Raw genomic sequence first — 12640 nt, 5'->3', positions numbered from 1 at the left:
GATAGTGCAGATGCAGGGAGAGGGAGAGAAAACTTGAGATGGGGGTCAAAAAGCGTGAGGATCCAGGATAGAGGGATAGGTCCCAGGATGGGGAAGGAGAGAAAGGTGGAGAGGGTGAGAGGAAAGATTGAGAGTGTACATAGGATTGGGGGTGAGAAAGACCAAATCTGGGTATAAAAGGAGTGGGAGAGAGAGGAAGAACATGGAGGGAGGAATCCAGAGTGGGGATTAGAGATGGAAGGGTAAGGAGGGACCTGAGATGGCAGAAGAAAAAGTAAAGGGAAAGAACTTGAGTTGGTGAGGGAATCAGAGTCAGAAGAAAGTAGATACGAGCTGGGGTTAGGATTACAAAGCAGGGAAATGAGGGACTAGGGAGTGGATGAAAGACAGGAGATTGGGAAAGGAGTGAGAATGAGGGGAATGGGGAGGAAGGAGAGAAAAGGGAACAGGCTATGAATGGGGTAAGATTGGGAGCTAGAATGCTGGTAGGTAGGAGAGATGAAAATGGGAAGATTGTGATGACTGGACAATGGGATAAAGGATAGAGAGGTAGGATAGGGTAGCCCAAATTCAGAGTGTTCACTGAACTTTGCAGGTGCCACACTCTGTCCCAGGGCTAAGTCCTAATTGTACAGTCACCAGTGCTTTTACTTCTGGGCATGGATTCTTTCGAATGGGGAGAAGACTGACCTTCAAGGCGGAATCCCTTCCCTGTGTTACCGCTCACTCTCAGGGTGGGTGCGCTGAATGGATGGGTGTTCCAAATTACAATTTACTGGGATTTGTTTAAAATAGTCAATTTGCATCAACAAATCTGTTCCCAGTTACATCTGTGTCCAGACTGGTCTATTTCCATATACTACACTTCTCTCTCCCTTTGTGTAAGTGTCCCTCAGCATTGGCTCTTGAGATTTGCTTACCCTCCAGGGAGAGGAAAGATAAGTATCCCAGGTGGGTGAGGGTATCCTATGTGTAGAGGGTTCCCTTCCCAAACAGTACCTCAGGTCCAAAGTGAACTCCAAATCTTCAAAAAAAACAAAAAACTCCCGTCCTTGTCCTGTGTCCTGAGGTGAAGATTCCAGTGGGGGTCTCTAGATGTCATGACTTCTTACTCCTGCTCTGCTCTCCAAATGTTTAGTTGGAGCTCTCTGAATAAAGGGTCCTTGGCTGTGAAAAAAAAACCAACCACAGGATAAGGAAAAGTGACCTCAAACTTCCTCCCCAACTCAGGAAAAATGCAAAACCTAAATCTTATCAACCTACAGGAAAACTCTGTCAGGCGTCAAGTCACCACTGTCCCTCCTCTGGTAGTGAGAGGCACAGCAGAGCTTCTCTGCACTTGGCCTCCTGAACAGGGCCCTCTCCCTCCTCCAGCCAGGACCAGGGATTTACAAAAGAGAAAACAAAACCTCCAAAACTAACCTGACTTATCCAAAATCTGAGGCAAGCCCTTCCAGGCAGAGCATGCAGTGGGCAGGGAAAACCTTCCACCCCCCCCCCCCCCCCCCCCAAAGGTTAGGCAGTGAGGCCCAAACAAAAGGTAGGAGAAACAAAAATAGCTCCTTCCCATTCAAAGTCCATCAAAAAATGGCACACCATGCTCTGTAATCACTCCCCCCCCAACCAAAGAGGAGCTCACCATTCCAGCGAGCCTCACAGGAAGTGCTGTTCAGAAGGGCTCACCCCTCTCCTAACTCCCTAACCCCAGGGCTTGGACTAGCGCCATCTGGTGGAGAGTGGAGACCCAGAGGGTCTCTACAATAGGGAAAGGTGTGAGGGAGGGTGCAAAACAATAAAAGGGGGACCAGTGAAGAACTGGAGAAGGTGTGAGAAGGGAGAGAAGGGAAGAATGGGTACGATTGGGAGCTAGGATGCTGGTAGGTAAGTGGGAAATGACAATTCGGATGAGCAATGGGATAAGAGAAAGGTAAGAAAGGGAAAATAGAGGGAGGGTGCAATAAAGGATGTGGAGAGATGGCAAGAGATGGGTATAGGAGATCTTGAAGGGGGATGGTTGAAGAGCATCAGTTTGTGGATGGTGGGGGATGAGAGAGTCAGAAAGGAGGCAACAGTTGGAGCATACAATGGACCCAGATATCTGGAGATTGGTGAGGTATGGAGAGAGCATATAGAGGGCTGAGAAGAGGGCAATGGAAGGAAGAGTTAAGGAGGTGAAAAGCTGGAGCAGCAAGAACTGGAGGGGAAGGAGGAAGGGTGATATCTAGCTATGGATGAATATAGAGAAATGAGCTGAAAGAAAAAAAGACTCAGTCAGAGACAGATGTAGGGGAGGAAACTAACTGGAGGAGAAAGAAGAAACAATAAATGGAAAGGAGACCCTGGAAGGCATTGAAAGCAGAAAAAAAGGACCAGGACCAATGTGATTAGAAAAAATTAATACTCAGACAACAATGGTAGATAATGCGTTAGGATTTAGTGATTGCAATATGTCAGCTTTAGGAATGTGCATTTCTGATATCTTTGTATTTTGCATTGTACAGAAGGAAATGCATTTCTGGTTTTCTCTCTCCAGTGTTGCATTGCATGCAACTTCTGGTTTTGTGAGGTCTCCAGGTCAGTTTTAGTCCACATTTTTCTATTTCTAATTAGTGGTTCCTTCTTTTATAGTAGGTGGGGGTTTACCTGTGTGCTGCGTGTGTGACCGAGGTGAGGCTCTTCACTAGTGGAAGGAGTAGTAGCAGTCCAGCTTTTTCTGTTTCCCAGTAGGAAGTGTATTGGTCCCCTAGAGCAGGGGCGAACACATTTTTTGAGCTGTGCCCCCCCCCCCCCCTTCCATTCATGCAATTAGTTAGGGTGCCCGGGTATATATAGTACATACACAGACACACACACACACACACGCGCGCCACACTACCAACCAGTGGCTCAAAGCCCCTGTTTTGTTTCTCCTCAAGCTGCTGACAAGAGTAACACACACACACACACACACACACACACACACGGGCACAGAGAGGCAGACAAACACAGCTTCCACACACCTAGACTGACAGAGAGTGAAACAGACAGACATAGTTACCCCACACCCAGACAGAAACGCAGAGACAAAGATTCCTCAAACCTTCACACAAACCCTCACAGAAGGACAGAAACCTAACACCCGGGCAGGCACAGAGGCACAAACACACCACCTAGAGAGAAAAGCCCAGACACACCACAGATAGAGAGAAGCACAGACACATCCAGACAAACACAGCGAGATACAGAGGCAGACCACATCACACAGACATGAAGCGCACACACAGACCAAAGACCACCAGACACCCAGACACACAGGCCTTACACGAAAACGGTAAGGGCTGGAAAACTGTTGAAAAAACCCAGATGCCAGCCAACATTTTTTAAGAGCTGAGAAAAGAAATCCATCCCACCCTACCCAACTATTTTTTTTCCTTTTTTTACTGTTTTCAATTTCATATTTTCTCTCTTTTTGTATTTTTCTTAGTTTTCTCATCTTTTTTTTATTTTCTCAAGTTTTGATGTTTTAACTTTTTCACACTTTATTTTTTTGCTTTTATTCTTCCTCCCTCTCTCCCCTCCATCTTCTCATTTTCTCCTCGTTCCCCTCCCCTTTTCCGCTGGCGGGCCCAGCTGCGATCTCTCTCTCTCCCGGGCCGAGGTCTGAGAGTGCTAAGCCTTCATGGGCCGTGGCACCCTGCCTGCAGTGGATGCTCGTATGTCCAGTTCTGCCACAGAGGAAGCGACTTCTCCGCTCAAGCCCATCGTGGCGGAAGCCGCTCCTCTCCCGGACCCGCTGAAAGAGCTGCGTGGCTGAGCCTACAACACAACGTCCTGGCCCCTCCCTCTCTCCTGAGCTTGCCGGGCCTCCAAGTCAGAGCCGGTTTGTTCCTTCCTTGATTGGGCAGCCAGTGCCCCCCCCCCCCCCCCCCCCCCGTTTGCTCACCCCTGCTCTAGAGCCCAGTGTCAGATGTGCTGTGCTGCCTTAAATAGGATTTTTGCTTTTTGAGTCCTGAGAGTTAGTGCTCTTTCGGCATGACAAGTTTTCGTTCTAGGGTTGGGATGTGCCTGGTAGTGAAGAACTTGTGTTGCCTTTACTGAGGAGACTCCAGAATTTCTTTATTTACATTTACATTTAAAAAACATGCCTGGAGGTGAGTGGAGAGGGGGGAAGAGAGAGAGAGAGAGTGCCTGGAGGGAGAAGAGAGAGGGGGAGAGGGTATCTGGAGGCAGGGGGAAGAAGAGAAGACTGCCTGGAGGATGGAGGGAGTTGCAGAATGTTTGGAGGGATGAAGGGAGGGGAAGATGAGGAAGAGAATGGATGGAGGGAGGAAAAGGGAGGAAAGTATGGATGAAGAGAGACGAGGGATTGATTTATTTTTATTTAAAAATCTCTTATATCCTGCACCCTCCAGAACATACCTAACAGAATTGAATATATGGGGGGGGGGGGGGGTTTGCCATTGACAGATTTTCCCTAGGGCTGGCCCTGGTCTGGAATAAAACTTGCTGCAGCCCTGGAGGAAGGTTCTCCCTAATGGGAGGGGAGCCTGTGCGCCTAGACCCAGTGGGCTCCCTTCTCAGGCACTCAAAATCCTCACACAAAGGATGGTTGGTCCAAAACAAAATCAAGTTTAGTGCCATACACGCAGAAAAGAAATCAGTGTAGAGGTACAAACAGTTCTTCAAAGCATTAAACGACAGCAGTCACAAGATTCAATTCATCATGGCCTTGCGAAAAGCTGTAATGGTTTGGAGTCCCACGGGTTCCTCTTCTCCCCCAGATCCTCACTAAGAAGGCAGAGGAATCCTTCCCTCCAGCACAGACTCGGTCGTACAGCACCTTGCTGGTGCTCAGCTGCCTGCAGAGACCCCTTATCCCTGGGCATTGAAGGTTAAGAACATAGGAACATGCCATGCTGGGTCAGACCAAGGGTCCACCAAGCCCAGCATCCTGTTTCCAACAGAGGCCAATCCAGGCCATAAGAACCTAGCAAGTACCCAAACACTAAGTCTATTCCATGCTACTGATGCAATAAGTAAACTTGATTAATAGCAGGTTCTCCTTCCTAGGATGTCTGCACCCATCGGGAGAACCTCTTCCTGCTCGCCTAAGCTGGAGAGAAAGGAAGCTTCCCTTCGCCCTGCAGTTCAAGGAAAGAGCCAGCAAATGTGCTGCCTCTCCCCTTCTCCCCATACAACTCCTCTACCCCTCCTAGTGGCTCTTTCAGCACTTATAATATTTGGACCCTCCCTATGGGGTTGGGCTATGGCACACAAATTTATTCCCACTGATTAAAAAAAAAAGAAGCCCTGCTATAGGAAAGGCCCAGTGGGCTTTAAATTACATTTCTTTTTGAGCCCCAAACAATAATACAGGTCAATTTTCAAAACCATTTTCACATGTAAATTGGCTGTCTGACAACCATCCGCCCTCAGTGTGGCTAAGATTACATGCATTTTCCGCAATGTGCGTAGTTTAAAAGGAGGCATCCTGGGGATATGCTTTGATCAGGGGAGGAAATTAATACATGCCGATAGCATGTGTAGAGTGGAAAATGCAATCATCTATATAAAAAAACTCCTGTCGAAAAATCTGCTTTAAATGTCCACAGGCACTTTGAACCCATGGCAAGTTCCAAAGTGAAAGTACGTGCGTACAGTTAGCTTGAAAATTGGGACAAAGCCCACAGCTGAAAAGTACCTCTGGATGTTGTCCCAAATGCACGGTTGGAAAGAATTGTCCCTGTACCTGGGCCAGAAAAGTAAATCTATACTGTTTTATATTCTGCAAGCACTATTCCTATTGCACAACAGAGAGAATAAGCCAGGCATGTACTATTCTACTCTACAGCGCAGACACCATAAGAAACGTGCTGATCAGAGCCTAGGATGGAATAATCCACTGCTCTAATCTACAGGACAGGCACTGAGAAACACTCTGATCAGTGCTGGCAATAAAAAAAAATAGGGATCTACAGGGCAAAAACTTTATTTCATTTAATTTGAACAAGCACTATTTTGAAATGTAGTGCAGGCTCCTTCATTTTTTAGTGCACAAGATTTTGAAACAACAGATGCTAAAACGAAACAACTGCACGTAACGAAAATGCACACAAGCTATCCTCCTTTCTCGTCACAATCTCCAGTTTAGCAGCTTTGTGTGTCACTAAGCCAGGCATGGTGAAGCATGGTTGAATCGTTTGGCCGGCTTGTTTGTTTTTATGGTGGTTGAAACTAGCAGAGCAATGGCTGCTTGCCTTTGGGCAGCATGCCTGAGGCATGAAGTGATATAGTGCTTGATTAGTGCTATGTGAGAGCTGCCCAGTGTGCATTTTATTCTGTTCAACAGCACAGTCACTGTAAGAAACGTGCGGGTTAGATTGAGAGATTAATGAAATGTTCCGAAGCAATGCTGTGTTCAGATTTTATAGCCAAGAACACAGCAGATACATAGAAGAGCAGTTGTGGTCCCCTTTGCCTGTGAGTTTTATTACAGAGCCTGCATGAAGGCCCACTCTGCAGGCTCCCCCTCTCGCCTTTCAAACTGTTGTAGGAGATTTTTCAAAGAGGAAAAAACAAACAGCTCCACCACATCAGACCTCTCTTCCTGGTCCCCTCCTCTTTCCTTTTGATAAACCCAGGGCTTTTCACTAGCCTGCCTTGCACTCGTCAAGCATAATAACGGAAGAGAATGCATTCCCTGTTCTGAGGTCTCTAATTTCACAGGATGCAAAAGAAAACACTCGGCATCTCATTCCCAGGCTCGCCTACTCAGTATAACAGGATAAAGGAGCCTTCTTTTCTGAACATGAATAATGCTGGGGGTGGGGAGGGGGATTGGGTTAGAGAGATATTAGAGGTACTTGTAAGAACGTAAGATATGCCATACTGCGTCAGACCAAGGGTCCATCAAGCCCAGTATTCTGTGTCCAACAGTGGCCAATCCAGGCCATAAGAACCTGGCAAGTACTCAACATTAAATAGATCTCAAGCTACTAATGCCGGCAACAAGCAGATGCTTAAAAACAGCAAGTTGCAGCTTTTAGTTCTTATCATCCAAATAGGTCCTTGCTAGTTTAACTCCCCTCCCCCTTATCTAGTACAATGTTTAGCTGGGGGACCTACTCAATACTGGTGTTTAGTCCCGATTTTGTCCTATGAACCCTGGTGTGGATCTCCGAGGGGGTGACAGATTCCCTTCACGGCCCAAAAAGACACTAGGTATGATATTCTAACATTAAAAGTCCTTACTGTAAACAGTTCAGAATAAATAGTTGTAAGTGGGGATATTTTGCAAAGTGCATGAGATGGAGCATTTTATTATGTAGGCCCTAGGCTATGGAATGCACTGCTGGCAGAAGTGCGTGCACGGACAGGCATATTCGGGAAAGGGGTGAAGGCATGCTTGTTCGTCAAGGTGCATGAGTAATTTTAAGAACCTTGGTTTTAAACGGTTTGTGTCCAGTGCAGATTCTAAAATAAAACATAAATAAAAAATCCACAAAACATCTCAAATTATGGAAGCTGCAGAATATAAAATTTTATAAATAGATATATCAAAAGGGGGTTAGTGATCCTTTCCAGGATCCTCTCATTACTGTTCTTGGGGTTTAAGGCTCCCTGACTACCAAAGACCCTGACTACCTAAGACCCTTGTTGGTACCCTCATTCTCCAAGTGATTGAATATTTACCAGGTACACCTTCTCTACTACTACTACTGCTACTGCTACTACTACTACTTAACATTTCTATAGCGCTACACAACATATGCAGCGCTGTACAAACATATGAAAAGACAGTCCCTGCTCAACAGAGCTTACAATTTTAGAACATTAGAAATTGCCTTACTGGGTCAGCCCAAGGGTCCAACAAGCCCACATCCTGTTTACAGCAGTGGCCAAACCAGGCTACGCGAACCTGGCAAGTGAAAATTGCTCTCCAAATTTTACATTCCTGAATTTGTACACCATATTTAATAGATTTGGTGTAGCCTCTATTCATGAGCTGACGCAACTGCATCAGAGGACATACTAATGACACTTGCATCTCATAATGCCCTTGAGTAAGACCAACTAGACATCTTTTCTAGATGCAATATGACATCAATATCCTAATTAAGCCAGATATCTACAAAAAACAGCTATAAAACATGAGTGGTACTTGTTGAGCCACAAGTATGTACGTAAACCACCAGTAACTCTTTACTGTATGTGTTGCTGAAATGAGCATCACAAATACCTCATTATTTGGCCAAGTGGGTAGCAAATCAACAACTCTTCCCATCCTACATTGGCAAATTTTATTGAAATCCTCAATTCCATCATCTCTATCTGCAATGTTAAAGGGTTACCGGCCTTTTCTCACATGTGGTCACATGTGGGGGCTTTTGTGCCTTGTCCCTCATTGCCTCACCTGATGTCCATGATGGATGCAACTAGACCAGTTCAACTCATTGTTCTTGGGTCAAGGCTGCCTCTTCGCTCCAAGTGGCGTTCCAGAACAAGGATGCAACACGTTTAAATCTTTCTTTTTCACAAACGTTTTAGTCTGTTGTTGCATCAAGTGTGATGTTAGTTCCTACATAGCCTGTTTAATGTTATGATTATACAAATATGCTGGAAATATGATATCCCCCTCTCAATGGTAGTGTGATATGGGGGAGGGGTGTGAGATAGATTATATATACTTACAGTATATGTACCGCAGCTTGTGTTATTGAATGGCATTATGTACTGCTATGAGTAATCTGTGTTTGCTAATGTAGTAGTGCAGTATGGCAGTTCTATATATGCCATTCTTATCTATGCAATTCTGAGGATCCATATTGCCATGGATGTGTGTGTATGTAGCAATAGGTGAGATATAGCTATGTATTATGCATGTGTGTAGCATGTTTGTGGCATGCAAGCGTGAGTGTGTGACTGAAGAACTGTGATAAACAGGGACCAGAGGTATTTGTGAAGTGAACATTATACACAGATTAAGCTAAGAGATTTTGTAGTTATTGTATATGGTAATGCATGGGTTAGGGTCCAATTCTTACAAGACGAGCACTGCATTTCCAGCCAGGAAATGTGGCACTGTCTCTTTTAACGGTGACTTGTCTAGGAAACTTAAGAGGAAAATTGTGGATTTGTTGCAGCTGGCTTTCCTGTTTTTGTCCTGACACATAAACGGGTCATTTATCAAGCCGCGATATTTTATCATGGGGGGATCAAAATGTCATAGGGAGTGTTCCCACGATATTTTGCCCCTTCCAAAAGAAATTATTATGACAGCATTACCGTGACATTTTTCCTTGTGAAAAATACTGTGAGAAAAAGTCTTAAAGGGCTATGAGGCACAAAATGTATCGCTGTTGTGTAAAATACCTCCCCTGGGGGTATGGCAGACTCTCACCCACCCTCACCACCTGTCCATGTGGCCCCAGCAGGCCCAAAGTATAAAAAAAAGTAAAAAATAATTGTGTGTCATTTTGGAAAATAGCATCGGCCAGCCTGGAGTTAGGGGGTGCTCCAGGCTGCCACTGGACTACCAGGAATGTCTTCTAAAGGTATGGGGGTTCCGAGGGGAGTGTTCAGGGCTCCCTTATAGACCACCGGGGGGGGGGCCACTAGACACCAGGGATGCTATTCTATGGGTTTGGGAAAGTTGGATGCCTGGGGGTGGGATTTTATTCAAAAGGGAGGGGTTTGGGGAAGGGGCGGGGCATCACCACCTTATTATTTTTTTTTCTTATACTTTTGGGTCTGCTGGGCTGCCTCAACAGGTGGAGCGGGGGACGGCGGTCTTGCAGAACCCCCGGGGACATTTTTTCTTTGGGGGCTGTGTGGCCCTGTGAGAGAGATTTACCCAGATAAAAGGGCTATTTGAAAACGTACCCACCCTGTAACACTAGGCGCAATGTATAACATTTTTGTGGAGGGATTCTAGGGTCAAGCTGGGGGAGGCAACTATGCAAGCAGTTTTGCATTTTCCGAACTTCGTGTGGTGTTTTACCAGGGAAAAGTACCCACAGAAAACAGCAGGTCTGTGGCTACATTTTCAAAAAGAAAATGTGCTCATACTTTCCTTTTCAGAACCGCTACAAATACCTGCAGACTTTGCGCCTGTTCGCGCAGTTTTGAAAATTGCTCCCAGGAAGGCTAACTTTCAAATAAATGCGCACATCAGCATTTATGCACGTATATGGCTGCGAGCAGATCTACACCAGTATTTTATAACCCACACGTAGGATATACGTGCATTTTATAAAATACACATTTCTCTACTCGCGCATATATATAGGTTATGCGTGAATACATTCAATACACGGAAAGAACGTCCATCAATGCATTGAACGCATGTACTTTTCCTACCAATTTTAAATACATATGCGCACATTTTATGCACGCAAATAAAGCAGGACTTCCTCGTGTATATCGGGATGTACGGGCGGACGTCGGTGTATTTTACAACGTGTGCATAGAGGAAGTTGCCAGTTTTCCCAAACAGTCCATCAGTTTGCCCATTCCTCCAGGCCATCGAGGCCCTCCTGGTTCTTCAGCCTGAACTCTGCCAATTCACCCAGACCTCCCACCCAACCAATAGTACACAATAAACACATTTACTATCATTTATGCCAGATTATTAGCAGGTATAAAATTACGCGAGTAAATTGGCTTAATATACCCGTCTCCTTTAAAACAGCAACTTACGCGCGTAAATATTGGCCCCACCCCCTTTTTTATGCATGTATATGTGCATTCAAAAATGATAATACATGTGCATTTTCAACTTTTATAAAATACAGAAAATGCTATAGATGCTGCTTACGCACGTATAGGCTTTTTTTTTTATGCGCATAATGTTTGGGGAAATTCACTCTTCTATGTATAACTTGGCCCTGTGTGCTCGGGGAGAGATAATCAAACTACTCCTGGGTACTTTCTACTCATAATCAAAGCAGGCAGTTTTGCTTATAGCATTACCACCTCATTAGTACCTGCTCAGATTGGCAACTTCTTTTTGTGTGGATATTTTTATTAAGGCAAAACAAGAAGTGTAGTTTTGAACATCTAAAGCTATGCGTGTCGTTGCCTCCCCAGATTTAACCCCCACCTTGGGAAGCCTTACAAAGATATGGAAGTAAAAGAATGTGCGTGCCATTACCATGGGGAAATTTATATTTATAAAACGTTTGTTCCACTATTACAAGAAAATCCTGTTCAAATCCTGTGTAACTTGATATACCTGAGCATCATTTTTATGTGCCTTACTGTAAACCGTTGTGACGGTACCCACTGAACAACGGCATAGAAAAATGTCGAAATAAAGAAATAAAGAAACAATAAAGCCCAAAGATTAATAATAAAAAATAACAAACGCTAAACATGTATATATAATAAATGATCAAAATACCAAGCAGCAAAACAATAGAATTGCCATTGTATATTAATAATAATAATAAAAAACATTCTGGCAGACAATTTTTCAAGTGACATTTTACTAATGATCACCAAATCCTAAATAATAAGGGGAAAACTTCTATTTGCAGATTCTGAATAATAAATAGCTTTCATAAAAATCAAGTTAACTAATAGCCTGGGAAAATAGCCAAGCCTTGGCAAGTTTTCTAAATTTTAAATAGCTATTTTCCAACCTTATTTCTACAGGCAGGGCATTCCAGAGAGAACGTGCCACACATGAGAGCACTCTATTTCAAGTTTGATTTAGCTTCAGTTTACTCATAATAGATAAACTCAGTCAACCTTTAGCCTCCAATCTCAATTCTCTTGAGGGTAAATATAGAGAAACGGAATTCTTCAAATAAGTTGGCGCGTTACCCGTCAAGATTTTAGCTTTGTCTTTTGAAAATTGAATTTGTCTCACCAGAAAACTAGCAGCTAATGTAGCTGCTCTAATATTGGGGTAATCTGCTCTCTATTCCCTGACCATGTTTTATCCATGCAAATGGCTTTCATTGTCACCTTGTCGATGTGGATTTTCAGATATCGAAAAATCTGTACAGAATATTACTTACCTGCACAAAAAATGTTCTTGGGCAGGAGGGGTAGTATTTCAGTGATTTACGTGTGCTACCTGAAAGCTATTTGTGTAAATGGCATGGCAATTCTATGCACCTTTTGCAACAGGTAAAGTTTTGTGTTTGTTTACTTTCAAAGTCAGCTTGTGCGTGTATCCTGTGTTTGAAAACCAGATTGGTTTTGTGCCCACCCTAAGTTAAGATGCATAACTCTGCTCTTTTGAAATTTTCCCCATATATCTATAGTATACAATTACAAGTGAGCTTGATGGTAGCTTTGGGGTCTTATCAAGATAGCTACACTTCCCCAGTTTCCCTAACTGTGCTACCAATTTTACTGAGGGCAGACGCCACATCTGCTCCTACCTAACCATTCCCTAATCTGAAAGCACATGAGCTATCTCTACTAACCAATGGCGAGACTGACATGGAATAAGGTATAGTTCTTTTCCAATGCATTTGTTTTATTTCCTAAATGTAACATTTTTTCCATAAGTCTACCTGTTTCTTAGAAGCACTGCATAGTGTTTTCTTGTTCCTTATCCCTCCTCTCCACATGGCTTGAGGAACAGGAGAGCAGCATTTCACTACTTTTCTGGAGTTTCAGCAAAACTCTGCTCCCAGGAGTTGCAGAA

At 44.2% G+C, this 12640-nt stretch overlaps 1 protein-coding gene across 1 annotated transcript in view; it reads left to right on the top strand.

Moving 5' to 3' along the window:
- The window catches only part of KCNH4 (potassium voltage-gated channel subfamily H member 4), a 305039-nt gene that overhangs the window by 179595 nt on the left and 112804 nt on the right, over positions 1 to 12640 (top strand). The window lies entirely within an intron of this gene.

Source organism: Rhinatrema bivittatum, chromosome 12, assembly GCF_901001135.1.
Source record: "Rhinatrema bivittatum chromosome 12, aRhiBiv1.1, whole genome shotgun sequence".
Taxonomy (NCBI): Eukaryota; Metazoa; Chordata; class Amphibia; order Gymnophiona; family Rhinatrematidae; genus Rhinatrema; species Rhinatrema bivittatum.
The sequence above is the reverse complement of the archived record's forward strand: the minus strand, read 5'-3'. Positions and strand labels throughout refer to the sequence as shown.